The 20,252-nt window shown below is 46.3% G+C and overlaps 1 protein-coding gene and 1 pseudogene across 1 annotated transcript in view; one reads left to right on the forward strand and one right to left on the reverse strand.

Annotated features, from left to right (window-relative positions):
• The window catches only part of SHROOM2 (shroom family member 2), a 162,657-nt gene that overhangs the window by 121,287 nt on the left and 21,118 nt on the right, over positions 1-20,252 (reverse strand).
• Positions 11,386-12,633, forward strand: LOC117078084 (annotated as a pseudogene).

A 20,252-nucleotide genomic window follows, 5' to 3' on the forward strand; every position in this document is an offset into this window, starting at 1 on the left:
GCGGATCACCTGAGGTCAGGAGTTCGTGACCAGTCTGACCAACATGGAGAAACCCTGTCTCTACTAAAAATACAAAAATATTAGCCTGGCATGGTGGCGCATGCCTGTAATCCCAGCTACTCGGGAGGCTGAGGCAGGAGAATCGCTTGAACCCGAGAGGTAGAGGCTGTGGTGGGCCAAGATCGCACCATTGCACTCCAGCCTGGGCAACAAGAGCGAAACTCTGTCTCAAAAAAAAAAAAAGAAACCAGGGGTTCACTTGAGACCCTGTAACAGCTAACCCGATCAATTTTCTTAGCTACAACATGCTTTCTTCCAGGTTAATCTTTGCGTGAAGGACAAGAATTATCATGCTCTATGTTGGAAAGTCATCAGGTTGCCACTTCCAATTCAGCTGACCCCACTTTCCAGACAGATGGCTGTGGCAGATCAGTGACTCTAGGCAGCAAGAAAATTCGGGCAATCATCCAGGAGCCAGCGCTCCCCCTGCTCCGTGTACATGGCAAAAAGAGATCCAAGCAGTTAAACTCATAGAACCAGAAAGTGGAATGGAGGCTACCAGGGGCAGAGGGGAGCAGGGAATAGCAACAATACATATTTCTGCCAGGTGCGGTGGCTCATGCCTGTAATCCCAGCACACACACAAAAAGAAAGAAACGTATTTCTCACAGCCTGGAGCTGGGAGATCAAGATGGCAACATAATTAGGTTCTGGTGAGGTGTCTCTTCCTGGACTGCAGAAGGCCACCTTCTTACTGTGTGTGAGAGGGAGAGACTTGCAGAGCCCAAGACATGCCACTGTGAATCTGAAATAATCTCATGTATTTTCTGAAACCATTAGCTAATGATTCTTAAAAAAAAAATTATAATAAAAAAAAACTGGGCCAAAATACTCTCCTAAAAGCATCAACTGAACCTGAAACCTGAATAATATTGTATTATATCTGAGCCCTTGGTTTTCTCATCCTGAAAGCATGCATGATGAATAATCTTTGTACCTACCCCTACTAGACTGTCGTAATGAGCACGTTCAGATCACTCTGCCGCAACCAGCAGGTGTGTGTTCTGTTTCCAATCTGAATCATATTTTCTTCTGGCTTAGAAATGCCTTCGCTTGTGCGTCACCTTTAGCCAACTGCAATTTATTAACTTCCAGATTCACCATCCTTGTTTTCATATATTTAAAAAAATGCCTTGTACTAGGACTGGCTCCCAGTCTCTTGGCCCTAGAATCTCAATGTGTCCCTGCCACCCTAAGGGCTGAAAAGGAACCAAAGAGTGTACAGATCAACAGCGGCCCCCATCATGATTGGGCATCACTGGAACTCCACCTCCAAAGGATGGCTCTGGGCCTTGTCACCACAAACCTCTGGGGTCAGCTCTTAACCAACAAAGCAATCACACCTACTGCAAAGGCACTGGAAAGGTGGAGTCTCTGACCAGTGCTGCTATTAACAGCTAGCATGTGTAGACTGTGGCGACAGCTACTCAGCCCCAGGGGCCAGGCGCAGTGGCTCATGCCTGTAATCTCAGCACTTTGTGAGGCTGAGGTGGGTAGATCACCTGAGGTCAGGAGTTTGAGACTAGCCTGGCTAACACGGTGAAACCCCGCCTCTACTAAAAATACAAAAGTTAGCCGGGTGTGGTGGCACATGCCTGTAGTCCCAGCTACTCAGGAGGCTGTGGCAGGAGAATCACTTGAACCTGGGAGGTGAAGGTTGCAGTGAGCCAAGATTGAGCCACTACAGTCCAGCCTGGGCGACAGAGAGAGAATCTGTTTAAAACACAAAAACAAAAAACAATCCCAGGAAGCATCACCTTCCCAACTTTAGGTATGTGAAAACTGTGCTCAAAGGTTTTAAATTCAAAGTCAATCAACACAAAGGATTAGCGTCTGGTTTACTAACTCATAGATAGTGTTATGGTCCTTATGCTACACCCTGCTGAGGTGTCATTTGCCTGTTCAAAATAGAAATAACCGTTGCTTTGCCATTTGTAAAACCGTACGTGTGGATGAAGAGACAGATAGACATAGACAGACAGGAAAGCTGGGCATAGTGGCTCACACCTGCGATCCCAGCACTTCGGGAGGCAAGGCTGGAGGATCACTTGAGCCCAGGAGTTTGAGACCAGCCTGGGCAACACAGCAAGACCCTGTCTTTACAAAAAAAATAACGTTAACTGGGCATAGTAGCATGCACCTACAGTCCCAGCTACCCGGGAGGCTCAGATGGGAGAGTTGGAGGTTGCAGTGAGTTAACATCATGCCACTGCTCTCCAGTCTGGGTGAGCTTACTCTGAGAGAGCAATACTCTGTCACTAAAGCAACAATAATAATAAGAACAACAACAACAACTTCTTCCTGGAACACATATGAGAAATGGATAAGAGAAAGTCTATCAGGCTGAGGTTCCCAAGCACCAGCCTATGATCAGAAACCTCCAGATGGCCCTTGATATGGTTTGGTTCTGTGTCCCCGCCCAGATCTCATCTTGAATCGTAATTCTCATAATCCCCATGTGTCAAGGGAGGGACCAGGTAGAAGGTGATTGGATAATGGGGGCATTCCCCTCCATGCGGTTCTTGTGATAGTGAGTTCTCACAAGATCTGATGGTTTTATAAGGCAGTTTTCCCTGCTCTTGCCTACTCTCTCTCGCCTGCCACCATGTAAGATGTGCCTCTTCCTCTTCCACCATGATCGTAAGTTTCCTGACGCCTTCCCAGCCATGTGAAACTGTGAGTCAATTAAGCCTCTTTATAAATTACCCAGTCTTAGGTAATTCTTTATAGCAGTGTAAAATCGGACTAATACAACCCTTAAAGGGCAGGACTTGGGGCAGGGCCTGAGCCTCTGCATTTTGGACAAGCTCGCAGAGGAAGATGCTGCTGATGATGGGAAGAACACTCTTAGAGAAGCCCTGCCGGAAAGCATTTAGCCTGGCACCTGCTAGGTCCTTAGCTAGTATTCCACACAATGCAGCTCAACTACCCCGACCCGGAAGGACCCTATTCTCTCAGCGGAGGAAGGCCTCCTCCCTCCTCCTTGCTCCACCTCCCTACACAGCAGCACCACTTACTTTCCCAGAACTGCTTGGGTCTATTGGTCTCCCTGCTCCCCAAGGCAGAAGAGCGCATTCCATACTCCCTGGAGTTCCTTCTGCTTGAAAATCCCTCGGCCCCAGCCTCAGCACAGACTACACCTTTTCCCTTCCTGTGACACCTTGACCACCACAGCCTGACCAAAGGTTGACTTGCTCCCTTGCCCCAAACCAAAGAGAACCAATGTGGCCCCCTCCAGCTTAGAAAACACACCCATTCATGAAACTCAGGCAGGCTCCGGGCCAGGGGGACTCAATGTTCACCGTGAACTTTGCAGAGAATGCTTGGTGCCTGTCTGTTAACCTGCCAACAAGAGTCAAGGCTAGCTGGGCGTGGTGGCTCATGCCTGTAATCCCAGCACTCTGGGAGGCTGAGATGGGAAGATCACTTGAACTTGGGTGGTTGAGGCTGCAGTGAGCCCAGGTCACATCACCGCACTCCAGCCTGGGTGACACAGTAAGAAAAACAAAACAAAACAAAACAAAAAACAAAAAAGAAAAGAAAAAGAAAAATGTCAAGGCTAACATGTAAGACCATAACCCTCCATCCGGGCTACACTGGACTCTCCTGGTGTTTTTTAGAATCACCGATACCTGCCCCTGCCCTCAGTCTCCTGACTAACTGGCCTGGGGTGCAGCCTGGCCATCAACAGTGCTTCGCGGCTCCCCCAGGTGATCTGAATGCACAGCCAAGGTTTCACCACTGCACTGGAGGAATGGCGTCATCCCCCTTCTTTTATTTAACTGAACACACAGTAACATTTCCAGGGGTCTGTTTTCACCCTGGTCTTAAAAGCTGACCAGAGGCCCAAAGACTCAACATTCTCTACCATTGTCCACCTTTCAAAAGCATTTGAGCCTCAGTGCATTTTTCCAAATCTTGTTCATTCTTTGAAAGATGAGAATGTACATAGTAATATTTTCTTTTGCTGTTTTTCTTTTTCTTTTTTATTTAGACAGGGTATCTCTCTGTCGCCCTGGACGGAGTGCAGAGGCACAATCACGGCTCACTGCAGCCTTGACTTCCCCAGGCTCAAGTGATCCTCCCACCTCAGCTTCCGAGTACCTAGGACTACAGGCGTGCACCACCACACCCAGCTACATCTTCTGTATTTTTTGTAGAGATAGGGTCTCGCCATATTGCCCAGACTGCTCTTGAACCCCTGAGCTCAAGCAATCCTCTCACCTCAGCCTCCCAAAATGCTGGGATTTTGAGCCACCACACCCAGCCTCTTTTGTTATTGTTTTTAAATGATGGATAAGAGCTGAAGATAAAATTATTCTTAGAAATAGAGTTTAAAAAAAAAAAAAAGGAAAATGATACTGTCCAAAAAAAAAAAAAAAAGGTTATTTAGAATACAATTTAGATGTCCCAATAACTTCTAATATTCAGAAGTCTCCCACCTGTGTCATCCGAGCCCAGCAGTGAGGCATGGAGGTGCGGTTATGCATGAAGAGCACAACTTCCGATGACCACAGACTGGCTTGCAAATTCCAATGTGCAAAAACAAGGCAAGGGAAGAAAGGTATCCGGTGAATTTGCCAAAGGTCATGATGGCCTATCACAGTCACTGAGAACCAGAACTGGGCAGGGAGGTGAGACTTTAGCCCCTGAAGAACCTGGCCCACCTCAGGCAAGCCATGGGGTTGCTACCGTGAGAGGCACATGCACACACCCTGGGTGGGGGCTATCACAGTTGCAGGAGGCTGAGGCCCAGACAGGCTTGCTCCCAACTGTGGCCACAGGTGGAGTCACCCAGAGGGCTTCAGACACACCCAGAGGTTCTGTTGGAACACACACAGTTGTGTGTCGTGTTGAGTGTCCAGAAGCACAGCAGGCTACAGATCCACTGGCTTGCATTCCAACACCCAGGACAACCCTCTAGCTTTCCACCCTCATTCTTCCCAGGGAGCTCCAGAAACTGGCTAAGAAAGGGTCAAACAGCTTCAAACAGGCAACTCAAATGTGCAGCCAGGGTCCACAAGGCTGTGGGAGGGAAGCAGCTACTATCTTCCTCACTGAAACACAAACACACACCCACGTATGGAACCATAAATGCAGCTCGAACACTCAGAGTCCAATTAACAACTCAATGCCAGGGAATGCCCATTTCCCAAGGGCGGTGCAGACTGTCCTTGACACTCAAGTTCCTGGAGAATGAGCTACAGACAAGGTTGCATCTTTATCAGTGTGGATGTAAACATGGGAAGAGGAGGGGAAGTTACAATGTCACTTTCTCTAAAATGCCAGTTCATTAATTTTGTCAGCCCCAACTGAATTTATAGGAACAAAATATCAAAACAGACTCCCACCACATTGTGAGAACCCAAAAAGTCTTACAAGTTAAAATGTCATGCTGTCATGGGATTACCGGCTCAAATATTGCTTTCTTGACTAAGGACTAAGCAACACAGTAAACAGGGTCTCTACTACGGAGACACAGTCCTGGTGCAATAACCCCAGTGCAGGAAGCTGGCTGGAAACACATTCTTCGTGATCCCTTTCATTTTTGTACAAGAACAGTCTATTATTTTTCTTTTAATATTGAGCTGCAAAGAGAATTTTTTAACCACTTAAGCTATTCCAAGCACATATTATTCCATAACCTTTGTGTTTTGATATTTAGGGAGATTTTTCCAAAGTTTCCAATGTAAGAAGAGTGACCTTTCATCCAGGAGAAATATTTCCTGGCTTACTCCACTACATCTGAAAACAAGATAAGTAGAAGGGAAACTGCTTCTCTCTTTCATGAAAGCAAACCCAGCACCCCTGCCACCCCTTCCACAATCCTGAGACCATCTCAAGATGGGGGTCCCAAGTGTCCTGCAGTAGATGGCTGGGACATTTCTCTCTCCCTACTCTTATCAGGCACTCAACCATAAGTGAACATCCCGATTGGGAAAACAGCCGTGTGAAACTGCCCAGCCCAGCTAAGACCCTGCACAGTTCAAAAAGGCACAACGGTTATGTGCTGGTTGTGTGTCGTGTCAGGCTCCCAGAAGCACAGCGGGCTACAGATCCACTGGCTTGCATTCCAATACCCAGAACGCCCCTCCAGCTTTCCACCCTCATTATTCCCAGGGAGCTCCGGAAACCAGCTAAGAAAGGTTTATGCAATTGCTTTGGTCCAAATGACTTATTTCTTTGTGGGGAGGGGAGGAAGAGAGGGGCAAAATCCATGGAATGGGAGATTTCTGGGTTTATGCATTCCAACTTACATACTCTCTTCTCTTACTAGAAATTCATGACCTTTTATTTATTTATTTATTTATTTATTTATTTTTGAGACGGAGTTTCAGCTCGTTTCCCAGGCTGGAGTGCAATGGTGCGATCTTGGCTCACTGCAACCTCCTCCTCCCAGGTTCAAGAGTTTCTCCTGCCTCAGCCTCCTGAGCAGCTGGGATATAGGCAAGTGCCACCACGCCCAGCTTTTTTTTTTTTTTTTTTTGAGACGGAGTCTCGCTCTATCGCCCAGGCTGGAGTGCAGTGGCGGATCTCAGCTCACTGCAAGCTCCGCCTCCCGGGTTCACGCCATTCTCCTGCCTCAGCCTCCCGAGTAGCTGGGACTACAGGCGCCCGCCACCTCGCTCGGCTAGTTTTTTGTATTTTTTAGTAGAGACGGGGTTTCACGGTGTTAACCAGGATGGTCTCGATCTCCTGACCTCGTGATCCACCCGTCTCAGCCTCCCAAAGTGCTGGGATTACAGGCTTGAGCCACCGCGCCCGGCCTTTTTTTTTTTTTTTTTAGTAGAGACTGGGTTTCTCCATGTTGGCCAGGCTGATCTCGAACTCCTGACCTCAGGTGATCCACCTGCCTTGGCCTCCCAAAGTGCTAGGATTACAGGCGTGAGCCACAGCACCCGGCCGACCTTAATTTTTAAGCTGTTGTTTAAATAAAAAGATTTGAGGAAAAACCTGGAATGTGAACGAGCCTCATTCACTTAATACCCAAATGTTATTTCTTGGGTTGCTGCAGTGGCTCACGCCTGTAATCCCAGCACTTTGGAAGACCAAGGCAGGAGGATACTTTGAGCCCAGGAGACCAGCCTGGGCAACATGGCAAAACCTCATCTCTACCAAAAATTTTAAAATTAGCCGGGTGTGGTAGTACATGCCTATAGTCCCAGCTACTCAGCAAGCTGAGGTAGGAGGATCACTTGAGTTTGGGAGGTGGAGGTTGCAGTGAGCTGTGATTGCGCCACTGCATTCCAGCCTAGGCAAACAAGCAAGACCCTATCTCAAAAAAAAAAAAAGAAGAAAGAAAAGAAAAGAAAAGAAAAAAATGTTGTTTCTCCATGTAAATCTGGAGCATAATTCCATGATTATTACCAAAAACAAAACAAAGCAAAAAACAAAAATGACTTTGTATAGATCCTCCTTCTTCCTGGGAGAATTAACTACTACCTGATTCTCTTTTCCTAGCATGCTATGCAATTTTACATGCAGTGAAGACATAACTACAAAGATAAGATCTTATTATTTATGGTGACAATTCAAATACAATCTTATGTTTAAGAATAACATGAAATTGGCAGAGACAAGAAGATCACTTGAGGCCAGGAGTTCCACACCAGCCTGGGCAACATAGCAAGACCTTGTCTCTACTAAAAATCAGAAAAATTAGCCAGGCGTGGTGGCACAAGCCTGTAGTCCCAGCTACTTGGGAGGCTGAGGCAGGAGGATAGCTTAAGCCTGGGAGTTTAAGGCTGCAGTGAGCAATGATCATGCCACTGCACTCCAGTCTGGGCAACAGAGAGAGATCCTGTCTCTAAAAATATAAAGAAGAAGAAGAAGAATTCTTATTCTCAAAATTGAGTTTTTCCAACAAATTGCTTCATTTCCTGCACAAGCAGTTAGGACAGGGCATTAAAGATCCCCGCTGTCAGTGTTTGCTGGGAGTCCTCAGAGAAGGGACAGAGCCCCAGGGAGGCCCACTCCTGCCTGGAGGCACTGAGCACACCTCCTCCTCCTCCTGGCCCTGAGCAAGCATGTTGAAGCAGCCCCAGCCGCACCTGGGCAGACAGGAGCCGGTCTGCACCAGATTTGGCCATTCCCTCCACAGAGCTTTCTGAAGCTGCCACCTGCCTGGCACTGAGCACGGATCCAGGAGCCAGGACTCTGGGGACTGATCCCTGCTCAGCCCTGGCCTCTCCCAGGCAGATGGGATGGAGGGAGGGAGAGGCAAGCAGTCATGCACAGATGCACACATGCATTCAGGCACCAGGATCCTCCATCCCTGCACCAGATACGCATACTGTGCCTAGTGGTACCACTCTCATCCCTTGACTTTTCTCTATCACTGCTGGTAGCACAAGGCTTCTTAATTCCTCCTTGTAACTCCTGTACCCATTTGCCCTTCTACTACAAGCGGTCTCTGCCACCACACCCTGCTTAAAAGTCTTCCATGGCTCCCACTGCCGTGGAGCAAGGCCCTGGCTCCTGCCCACTTCACCCACTGCAGCCTCCTCCCCCCTTCCCCTAACCTGCAGGCTGCCACCAGCTCCCCAGCCCAGGGGGCCTTACAGCTACATGCCCTGGAGGAACACTGTGTGAGTTTCTCCCTCAATCAGGGATCACCTACTCAGGGGTGAGGCTCCATAAACAACACACACTCTTTCCCAGGCTGTCTGCTCCTGGGTCAGATCCAGCACGAAAAATCACAGCTTAGTGATGATCCCTGTGACATGAATTCAGGGCCACTGAAGAACTGCCCCAGGATGGGCTCTAACAGGGGCCTTCAGGGTCAGCCTCCTCTCAGTGATGTCTCTACAATTCAAGAATAAGGCTGAACACACACCGTGACCCATTTCCTTTTATTAAATAACTGCTTTCTTGAGTATAACTTATATACAATAAAATTCACCTTTTTAAAGTATACAATCAAGGGGTTTTTAGTATATTCACAGAGTTGTGCAACCACCACTCTCTAAGTCCAGAACATTTTCATCACCCCAACAGAAACCCCATGCCCGCTGCCAGACCCTCCCCTCTGCACTCCGTCCCTGGTAACCACCATTCTGCTGTCTTTGCATATTAAAGCATTTGAAGCTTTTGCATATTCAAGATATTTGATACCAATGGATCATACAGTATTTCTCCACCCATTTTCACTTCAAATACTAAATACAAGTTAGCAAATGTGGTAGCAATTGTGATGGGGTGCAATATTTATTACAACCAACAGGCTTTAAAATTTCAGAAATTCCTGGGTTTCAAAACACACATTACATGTAGGAGAAAAGAAATAAATCCACCTTCCCAGACCAGTTATCATGGGCAGAGTTCACAATAAGCTAATAAAAAGCCACACCCACTCCCATTTTGCACATTTACCCCCTCCTTCTTGCAAAGCACCCCACGCAAGCCCAGGCTGTAGTCTGAAAAACTTCCCTGACGCCTCTCCCATGTCCTCTACTGGTTCAGAGAAGTGCTGCTTTAGAAACTGGTTCTGATTTCAGTGTGTATAAAACCATCTGAGCCAGTTGTTAAAAGTCAGGTCCTTAGGTCCCAGCAACTGTGATTCGGAGGTTTTGCACATGCTAATTAGAATGCAAATGGAAGACAGGCCACATCTCTGTGGAGCAGTTGTACAGAGAACTGCTCTGCTGTGTGGAGCCAGCATCAGCATCACCCAGATGATTCCTGACTAACTTCTGGTTTGGGGTTCAGCAGGTCTAGAGTGGGGTCCAAGAATTTTCATTCCTGCCAAGTTCCCAGGGGATACTGATGCTGCTGGTCTGGGAACCACACTTTGAAAACCACTGCTTACTAAGGGCAGCAAGCCCCAGCCAGTATACCAATTACTGCCCATTGCCTGCTTTTGTAAATAAAGATTTATTGGCACACAATCCTTTCATTTACACACTGTCTACAGCAGCGTTCATGCTATCTAGTACAGAGGAGTAATTTGGCCCACAGAGCCAAAAATATTTACTCTCTGGCCCTTTACAGAAGTCTGCGGGCCTCTAGTTTGCAGAGGATCATCCAACATTAGAAATATCCTGACCATATCTACTGTCAAATTGAGACTTCTGGTACTTCATACAGATTTCAGAGAATGGAGGACACGGAATTTTATTAAAACCTAAGGATTTTTTCAAAAGAAAAGGAAGGCCGGGTGCAGTGGCACACATCAGTAAATCCTAGCAATTGGGAGACCAAGGCAGGAGGATCACTTGAGCCCAGGAGTTTGAGACCAGCCTGGGCAACATGGTGAGAACTCATCTCTAAAAAAACTTTTGAATTAGCAGGGCACGGTGGTGCATCTGTAGTCCCAGCTACTTGGGAGGGCTGAGGTGGGACGATTGCTTAAGCCCAGGAATTCGAGACTGCAGTAAGCTATGATCGCACCACTGCACTTCAGCCTGGGTGACAGAGCAAGACTCTGTCTATTTTAAAAAGGGTGGGGGAGGAATGCAGGCTGCTTCTAGAAGCTGGAAGCTGGGTGTGGCTGGAGCAAAGAGGGTGGAAAGGATGGAGGGAAGGCCACGTGTTGAAGACCCAGTTACAGAAGACTCTGTGGGCCATAGGATGGTGTCAGCTTCAGTCCATGTGTGATGAGACTCTACTGGATAACTCTTCATATTTTCAAAAAAAAATACTGCAATAAAATAAATCTTGAAGCTTGAAAAACATAATCTGAAAAAAAAAAAAAAAATTTAAAAAGGTGGAGGGAGCCAGGTGCGGTGGCTCATGCCCGTAATCCCAGCACTTCGGGAGGCCTAGGCAGGCAGATCACCTTAGGTCAGGAGTTCAAAACCAGCCTGGGCAACATAGTGAAACTCTGTCTCTACTAAAAAAAAAAAAAAAATTAGCTGGGTGTGTGGTAGGTGCCTGTAGTCCCAGCTACTCAGGAGGCTGAGGCAGTAGAATCACTTGAACCCAGGAGACAGAGGTTTCAAGTGAGCTGAGATCGCACCACTGCACTCCAGCCTGGGCAACAGAGCGAGACTCCATCTCAAAAAAAAAGATAAACTGGCAGGGTGGACTTGATGTGATGCCTGCTAGGAGCAAGGTGACAGGGAAGCATGAAGGACAGCGCTTTTCAAGCCTGGGAGAGCAGGGAGGCCTTCACCAGAAGAGCTGTTGTGCAGCCATTGGTACCTGTAATGGGGAAACATAGCATACAAGCAAGACAGCTTACAGCCTCAGTAGCGAAAATGTTTTCACATCAGAGACAGAGAACTTTTGCAGTCGTTTATGTCATCCCTTCTTCTCCAGACAGAAGATACCAAAAAGCTGCAAAGATATCTTCATCTTATTGATAAAGCCACTAATAAAGCCAAAATGTCTGTCAATGTCAACCACAGCATGTCAGACCAGTTCTATCACAAGATGCCCTGTATGATTGCCAAGGTTGAGGGCAAAGGAAATGGAATCAAGACAGTATAGTCAACATGATTGACACGGCAAAGGCGATTAATCGGCCTCCAAGGTATCCTACCAAATATTTTGATGGGATACATTGTTACATTGTGAATGGATCTCATGAGGCCAATAAGGTGCAAGACATGTTGGATGGATTCATTAAAAAATTTGTTCTCTGTCCTGAATGTGAGAGTCCTGAAACAGATATGCATGTCAAGCCAAAGCAGCAAACAATAGGTAATTCTTACAAAGCCTGTGGCTATCAAGGCATGCTTGACACACACCATAAACTCTGCACATTCATTCTCAAAAACCCACCTGAGAATAGTGACAGTGGTACAGGAAAGAAAGAAAAGGAAAAGAAAAATAGAAAGGGCAAAGACAAGGAAAATGGCTCTGTATCCAGCAGTGAGACAACACTACCACCACCACCAAAGAAATTAGCCCTCCTCCACATACAGTGGAAGAAGAGGAGGATGACTGGGGGGAAGATACAAGTGAGGAAGCTCAAAGTCGCAGAATGGATGAAATCAGTGATCATGCAAAAGTTCTGATACTCCATGATGATTTGGAAAGAACAGTTGAGGAGTGGGCCAACATCCTGTTTGATTTTGTGAAGAAAAAGAAAGAAAAGGGTATCATTGATTTATGTGACAAAGAAATTGTTGCTGAAGCAGAAGGACTGGATGTAAAAGCCATGGGCCCTCTTGTTCCGACTGGAGTTCTTTTTAAAGAGGAGATTAGAGAACACATAAGAAATACAGGCACCATTTCCTATGATTTTGTCACAACAACAAAAAAGCTCAATGGTACCTTCTTCGTGGTTTGACGTGTGGGGTAGCAATGCATGCACCAAGCTCACCTCATCTCCAAGATTCCACATATCTTGAAGGAGATGTATGATGTAGATTTTTTAGAAGAAGAGGTCATCATCAGCTGGTCGGAAAAAGGCCTTTAAGAAATATGTCTCAAAAGAACTAGCCAAAAAGATTTGTGTCAAAGCAGAACCATTTATAAAATGAAGGAGGCAGAGGAAGAATCTTCTGGTGGTAAAGAAGATGAAGATGAGAACATTGAGGTGGTATATTAGAAGACTGCCAGTGTACCTAAAGTTGAAACTGTAAAGTCCAAAACAAGGATGATGACATTGATATTGATGCCATTTAATGGATGGATGCAACCTAGCTTAACAGTGTAATGCTGTAAATTCTTCTCCATTATCAGCCAGAAGCACAACATGTATGTGCAAAAGCTAAAATGGCTTAACATCAAGCTACACTATACACTAAAAATCTATTACTGTGAGTGCTCTGTAATTAAGCCCAATGAGACATCTAGGGAGTCCACACACACATTAGTGAGCAGATGTAGTTTGCTTATTTATAGCATGTTTCTTTTGAAAAACTGGTGGTGAACATATTGGATCACATTTATACAGTTATAAAAATAAAGATTTGATTTTGGCCATTCTTCAGATACTTGGTTCTGAATGACTTAACCTGAAGTAACTGGCTCCATTTTCAAATGTTACATCATCATTTCGCCTGACGAGCATTCTTAGAGCCTGCTAGATATTGTTAGGTGCTGAGGCTGTAAAGAGGTCTTCAACAGGATGCAAAGCAAACTTATTTGTAATTACCTTATTCAGCCCATTAAGAAATAATACTACTTAAGTTTATCTCTAGTCCCTCCAATGCATCTGGTAATGTACACTGTGAGGTAGACTGATAATCATATGACAGTGCAACATCCTACTGAGAAGTAAATATGACTGAGTGTCCTAGAAATAATTTAACAGCAGGTTTTGAAACTTGGAGAGTTGCTTTCTCATTTCATGTACACTTGCCCTAAATTGTAGTCTTTGAAGTCGTGTGCATTGCACGTTGGATGAGCCAGGGAAGTTATTACATTAACAACCATTTTGTGTGTATGTAGTAGTTGCTTCGTACTGAGAGAACTCACTTTGGGGTGCAATTAAACAATAAACTGATTTTATTTGGGGGAAACAGGGAAGGGTGCACTTACTAGCAAACCTAAGCATTAATTTTCAGCTTTTGCCCTGGTGGTTTAAATTACAATTCCAAAATAGTTAGACATACTGAAAGAAAGAAAAAAAAAAGGTAGAGGGAGGTCGGGTGTGGTGGCTCACACCTGTAATTCCAGCACTTTGGGAGGCCAAGGTGGGTGGATCACTTGAGGTCAGGGGTTTGAGACCACCCTAGCCAACATGGTGAAATCCCGTCTCTACAAAAAATACAGAAATTAGCTGGGCATGGGTGACGGGTGCCTGTAGTCCCACCTACTCAGGAGGCTGAGGCAAAAGGATTACTTGAGCCCAGGAATGGAAGGCTGCAGGGAGGCAAGGTCACACTACTGCACTCTAGCTTGGGTAACAGAGCAGGACAATGTCTCTTAAAAAATAAATAAATAAATATTCAACACAAAACCTTATAAATCCTACAATGCTATGATGAAGATACTGCCAATGTCCCCCAAATCTGGAAAATTTAAGTTTATTGAGGGATCCCCCTATAGCAGGGGTTTCTGAAATATAACCAGAAATGATGAAGAGGTGAAGGTTTTGATTTTGGTCTGAAGCTATGTTGTTGCTGGGAAGTGAAAGAGTGGAAAATGACAAGAGAGCAGCTCATGTCTAAGGGGGGACACCTTCCCGAGCGCTATCACCCTTGGGTTACAGGGACTCTGCTCAGTGCCTGAACCCCAGAATCAACCCTGTGTCCACTTCACAGGGAGGCTGAAAGACTCCCATGCTCCTGCTCAGAAAGCAGCAGCAGCAGCAGCAGCAGGGGATGAGGCTGAGCTAATCACAAACTGCCACCACAAGGACCACTAGGATGCTGGCGAACATGCATGTCTTCCTGAAGGCTCAGCAGACATGCTGACCACCTCTGTTGGAGCCCTTCAGGGACCCACACCCACCGGGGTGAGGACAAAAATCCTATGACCTTTGAAAATTGTGAGTTTTAATTTTGCTTCAACAGCTGTGAAGCCAAAATGACCAATCCTATTCTTTTGATTCATAAAAGATGCGCCACCCCTGTGCTCAGGAAATCACAAATGCTATGCCTGGGGCGGTGAGGTTAAAAAGCTCGAAACACAAGGAAAATACTCAGGAGACTCGAAAACTTGTCCACACAGCAGCATTATTCACAAGAGTCACAAAGGAGAACCACCCACATGTCCATCAAAGGATACGAACAAAATGCGGTCCATTCCCATAGGACAATAGCATTCAGCCATGAAAAGGAATGACTGATACACACTACAACATGGATTAATCTCCAAACATTATAATGAGATAAGCCAGACACAAATGACCACATATTCTATGATCCCAGTGACATGATTTAGATTAGATTGTGCCCACCAGATTAAGGGCAGATCTGCCTTCCCCAGCCCACTGACTCACAGGTTAATCTCTTTTGGCAACACCGTCACAGACACACCCAGGACCCAGGATCAATACTTTGTATTCTTCGATCCAATCAAGTTGACACTCAGTATTAACCATCACAAGTCCACCCCTTGTCAATGTGAGATCATACATAATCTTCAAGTAAAGACAATAATAAGGTCGTAATTACGCCTAACATAATACAGCTATCCTTCATACAACCAAAAATGCACCAATCCCCAACCCAAATACTATTACATAAAGCTGATAACACTTAAATGCTGATATGAAGTCAATAAATCTTTTTTTGAGACAGAGTCTCACTCTGTTGCCCAGGCTGGAGTGCAGAGGCACGATCTCAGCTCACTGCAACCTCTGCCTCCTGGGTTCAAGCAATTCTCCTGCCTCAGCCTCCCGAGTAACTGGGACTACAGGCGTGCGCCACGATGCTGGCCAATTTTTTTTTTTTGTATTTTTAGTAGAGACAGAGTTTCACCATGTTTGCCAGGCTGGTCTCGAGCTCCTGACCTCAAGTGATCCACCTGCCTCGGCCTCCCAAAGTGCTGGGATTACAGGCGTGAGCCACTGTGCTTAGCCTGAAGTCAATAAATCTTATGTCATGTGATAAAGGAAAAGAAATTAAAATAAAGATATTTTCCTAGTACAGGTGTATACATGCACAAACATGCTTTTAGCAAAAGGAGGAGGAAATACTCATGACAGTTACAGTCCCCATTTCTGCAGTTGGTCGCATGGTCGTAGCTCTGCAACAGGTCCAGGCTGCTGTGCAAGCTGCCCTGCCACTTGGGCCATATGATCCAATGGTGCCTGAGGTGTCAGTGGCAGATAGGGATACTGTTTGGAGCCTCTGGCAGGCCCCCATAGGTGAATCACAGGGGAGGCCTCTAGGATTTTGGAGCAAGGCCCTGCCATCTTCTGCAGACAACTACTCTCCTTTTGAGATACAGCTCTTGGCCCGTTACTGGGCTTGGTAGAAACTGAATATTGACTATGGCTCATCAAGCCACTATGCAATCTGAACTACCTATCATGAACTGCGTGCTTTCTGGCCCATCTATCCATAAAGCTGGGTGTGCACAGCAGCATTCTATCATCAAACAGAAGTGGTATATACGTGATCGGGCTCAAGCAGGTCCTGAAGGCACAAGTAAGTTACATGAGGAAGTGACTCAAATGCCAATGGTCTCCACTCTTGCCACCCTGCCTTCTCTCCCCGAGCCTGCACTAATAGCCTCATGGGGAGTTCCCTATGATCAGTTGACAGAGGAAGAGAAGACTAGGGTCTGGTTCACAGATGGTTCTGTATGATATGCAGACACCACCCCAAAATAGAGAGTGGCACCACTACAGCCCCTTCTACAACACCCCTGAAGGACAGCAGTGAAGGGAAACCTTCCCAGTGGGCAGAACTTGGAACGTGCACCTGGTTGTGCACTTTGTATGGATGGAAAAATGGCCAGATGTGTGATTATATACTGATTCATGGGCTGAATTCATGGGAAGAAGTATGATTGGAAAATTGGTGACAAAGAAAATCGGGGAGGAGGTTTATGGATGGACCTCTCTGAGTGGTCAAAAACTGTGAAGATACTTGCATCCCATGTGAGTGCTCACCAGCAGGTGACCTCAGTAGAGGAGGATTTTAAGAATCAACTGGATAGGATGACCCTTCTGTGGACACCACTCAGCCTCTTTTCCCAGCTACCCATCATCGCCCAATGGGCCCATGAACAAAGTGGCCATGTGGCAGGGATGGAGGTTATGGATGGACTCAGCAACATGGACTTCCACTCACCAAGGCTGACCTGGCTACGGCCACTGCTGGATACTCAATTAGCCAGCAGCAGAGACCATCACTGAGCCCTCGATATGTTACCATTCCTCGGGGTGATCAGCCAGCTACCTGGTGGCAGGTTGATTATATTGTACCTCTTCCATCATGGCAAGGGCAAAGGTTTGTCCTCACTGCAACAGACACTTACTCCAGATATGGGTTTGCCTATCCTGCACGCAATGCTTCTGCCAAGACTACCATCCGTGGACTCATGGAATGCCTTATCCACCATCATGGTATTCCACACAGCATTGCCTCTGACTAAGGCACTCACTTTATAGCTAAAGAAGTGTGGCAGTGGGCTCATGCTCATGGAATTCACTGGTCTTACCATGTTCCCCTTCATCCTGAAGCAGCTGGATTAATGGAATGGTGGAATGGCCTTTTGAAGTCAACTATAACGCCAACTAGGTGACAATACTTTGCAGGGCTGGGGCAAAGTTCTTCAGAAGGCCATGTATGCGCTGAATCAGCATCCAATGTATGGTACTGTTTCTCCCATAGCCAGAATTCACGGGTCCAGGAATCAAGGGGTGGAAGTAGACGTGGCACGACTCACCATCACCCCTAGTGATCCACTAGCAAAATGTTTGCTTCCTGTTCCTGCGACATTACATTCTGCTGGCCTAGGGGTCTTAGTTCCAGAGGGAGGAATGCTGCCACCAGGAGACACAACAATGATTCCATTAAACTGGAAGTTCAGATTGCCACCTGGCTGCTTTGGGCTCCTCCTACCTTTAAGTCAACAGGCTAAAAAGGGAGTTACAGTGTTGGCTGGGGTGACTGATCCAGACTATCAAGATAAAATCAGTCTACTACTCCACAACGGAGCTAGGGAAGAGTATGCATGGAATACAGGAGACCCATTAGGGCATCTCTTAGTATTACCATGCCTGTGATTAAGGTTAGGGGAACACTACAACAGCCCAATCCAGGCCGGACAACAAATAACCCAGACCCTTCAGGAATGATAAGTCACTCCACCAGGCAAAAAAACACAACCAGCTAAGGAGCTTGCTGAAGGTAAAGGGAATACAGAATGGGTAGTAGAAGAAGGTAGTCATCAGTACCAGCTACGACCATGCGACCAGCTGCAGAAATGGGGACTGTAACTGTCATGAGTATTTCCTCCTCCTTTTGCTAAAAGCATGTTGTGCATGTATACACCTGTACTAGGAAAATATCTTTATTTTATTTCTTTTCCTTTATCACATGACATAAGATTTATTGACTTCAGGCTAAGCACAGTGGCTCACGCCTGTAATCCCAGCACTTTGGGAGGCCGAGGCAGGTGGATCACTTGAGGTCAGGAGCTCGAGACCAGCCTGGCAAACATGGTGAAACTCTGTCTCTACTAAAAATACAAAAAAAAAAATTGGCCAGCATCGTGGCGCACGCCTGTAGTCCCAGTTACTCGGGAGGCTGAGGCAGGAGAATTGCTTGAACCCAGGAGGCAGAGGTTGCAGTGAGCTGAGATCGTGCCTCTGTACTCCAGCCTGGGCAACAGAGTGAGACTCTGTCTCAAAAAAAAGATTTATTGACTTCATATCAGCATTTAAGTGTTATCAGCTTTATGTAATAGTATTTGGGTTGGGGATTGGTGCATTTTTGGTTGTATGAAGGATAGCTGTATTATGTTAGGCGTAATTACGACCTTATTATTGTCTTTACTTGAAGATTATGTATGATCTCACATTGACAAGGGGTGGACTTGTGATGGTTAATACTGAGTGTCAACTTGATTGGATCGAAGAATACAAAGTATTGATCCTGGGTCCTGGGTGTGTCTGTGACGGTGTTGCCAAAAGAGATTAACCTGTGAGTCAGTGGGCTGGGGAAGGCAGATCTGCCCTTAATCTGGTGGGCACAATCTAATCTAATCAGACAGAAAGGCATGAAAAGGAGAGACTGGCCTAGCCTCCCAGCCTACATCTTTCTCCCGTACTGGATGCTTCCTGGCCTCGAACATCAGACTCCAAGTTCTTCAGTTTTGGGACTCAGACTGGCATCCTTGCTCCTCAGTTTGCAGACAGCCTGTTGTGGGACCCTGTGATCATGTGAGTTAATACTTAATAAACTCCTCTCATAGGTATTTCCTATTAGTTGTCTCTCTAGAGAACCCTAATAAGAGAAAGCAGATCAGTGCGGGGGGGGATTTGGGGGAAGGGAGGGAATGGGGAGGGAGTATTAATGGATGTAGGGATTCTTTTTGGGGGTGATAAAAATGTTCTGGAATTATGGCCAGGCGCGGTCGCTCAAGCCTGTAATTCCAGCACTTTGGGAGGCCAAGATGGGCAGATCATGAGGTCAGGAGATCGAGACCATCCTGGCTAACACGGTGAAACCCCGTCTCTGCCAAAAAAAAAAAAAAAAAAAAAAAAAAACTAGCTGGGCGAGGTGGCAGGCACCTGTAGTCTCAGCTACTCGGGAGGCTGAGGCAGGAGAATGGCGTAAATCCGGGAGGCAGAGCTTGCAGTGAGCCGAGATCCTGCCACTGCACTTCAGCCTGGGCGACAGAGCAAGACTCTGTCTCAAAAAAAAAAAAAATTGTTCTGGAATTAAAGTGACGATTGCACAAGTCAGTGAATACACAGAAAAAATACCACTAAACTGTACCCTTTAACATGGTGAATTCTGTGACATGTGAATTATATCCATTTATTTTTATTATTATTTTTTTGAGACGAAGTTCACTCTTGTCCCCCAGACTGGAGTGCAATGGTACGAACTCGGCTCACTGCAACCTCCGCTTCCCAGGTTCAAGCGATTCTCCTGCCTCAGCTTCCCGAGTAGCTGGGATTATAGGCGCCTGCCACCATGCCTGGCTAATTTTTGTATTTTTAGTAGAGACGGGGTTTCACCATGTTGGCCAGGCTGGTCTCGAACTCCTGACCTCAGGTGATCCTCCCACCTTGGCCTCCCAAAGTGCGGTGATTACAGGTGTGAGCCACTGTGCCCAGCCATTATATCCATTTATTTTAAAAAATTTTTTGAGACAGGGTCTCACTTTGTCACCTAGGCTGGAGTACAGTAGCATAATGACAGCTCACTGCAGCCTCCAACTCTCTGGCTCAAGCAAAATCCTCCAGCCTCAGGCTCCCAAGCAGGTGGGACTACAGGCATGCACCGCCACGCCTGGCTAATTTTGATTTTTTTTTTTTTTTTTTTTTTGTAGAGACATGGTCTCACTATATTGCCCAGTCTGGACTCAAACCCCTGGGCTCCAATGATCCTCTCAAAGCACTGGAATTACAGGTGTGAGCCACAGCGCACAGCCTCCATTTTTAATAATTAAAAAAAACTCTTTTTTCAAGAAAAAAGAAGTGCAGGCGGCTTCCTCCAGCCTCTCCTACCACCCTCAAGTAAAGGAACTCCCAGGCTGCACAGCACATCTTTAGTCTGAGAGGGTGCAGCACTACTGCACTTACTGGATGAAACCCTCAAACACTGGAGATCGGAATGCTCCAAGCAGGGCAAAGTCTGGGAGGAAATCAGGCTGTGGAGACTGAATCCACA

This window comes from Trachypithecus francoisi, unplaced genomic scaffold (assembly GCF_009764315.1).
Source record: "Trachypithecus francoisi isolate TF-2019V2 unplaced genomic scaffold, Tfra_2.0 Lachesis_group6, whole genome shotgun sequence".
Classification (NCBI taxonomy): Eukaryota; Metazoa; Chordata; class Mammalia; order Primates; family Cercopithecidae; genus Trachypithecus; species Trachypithecus francoisi.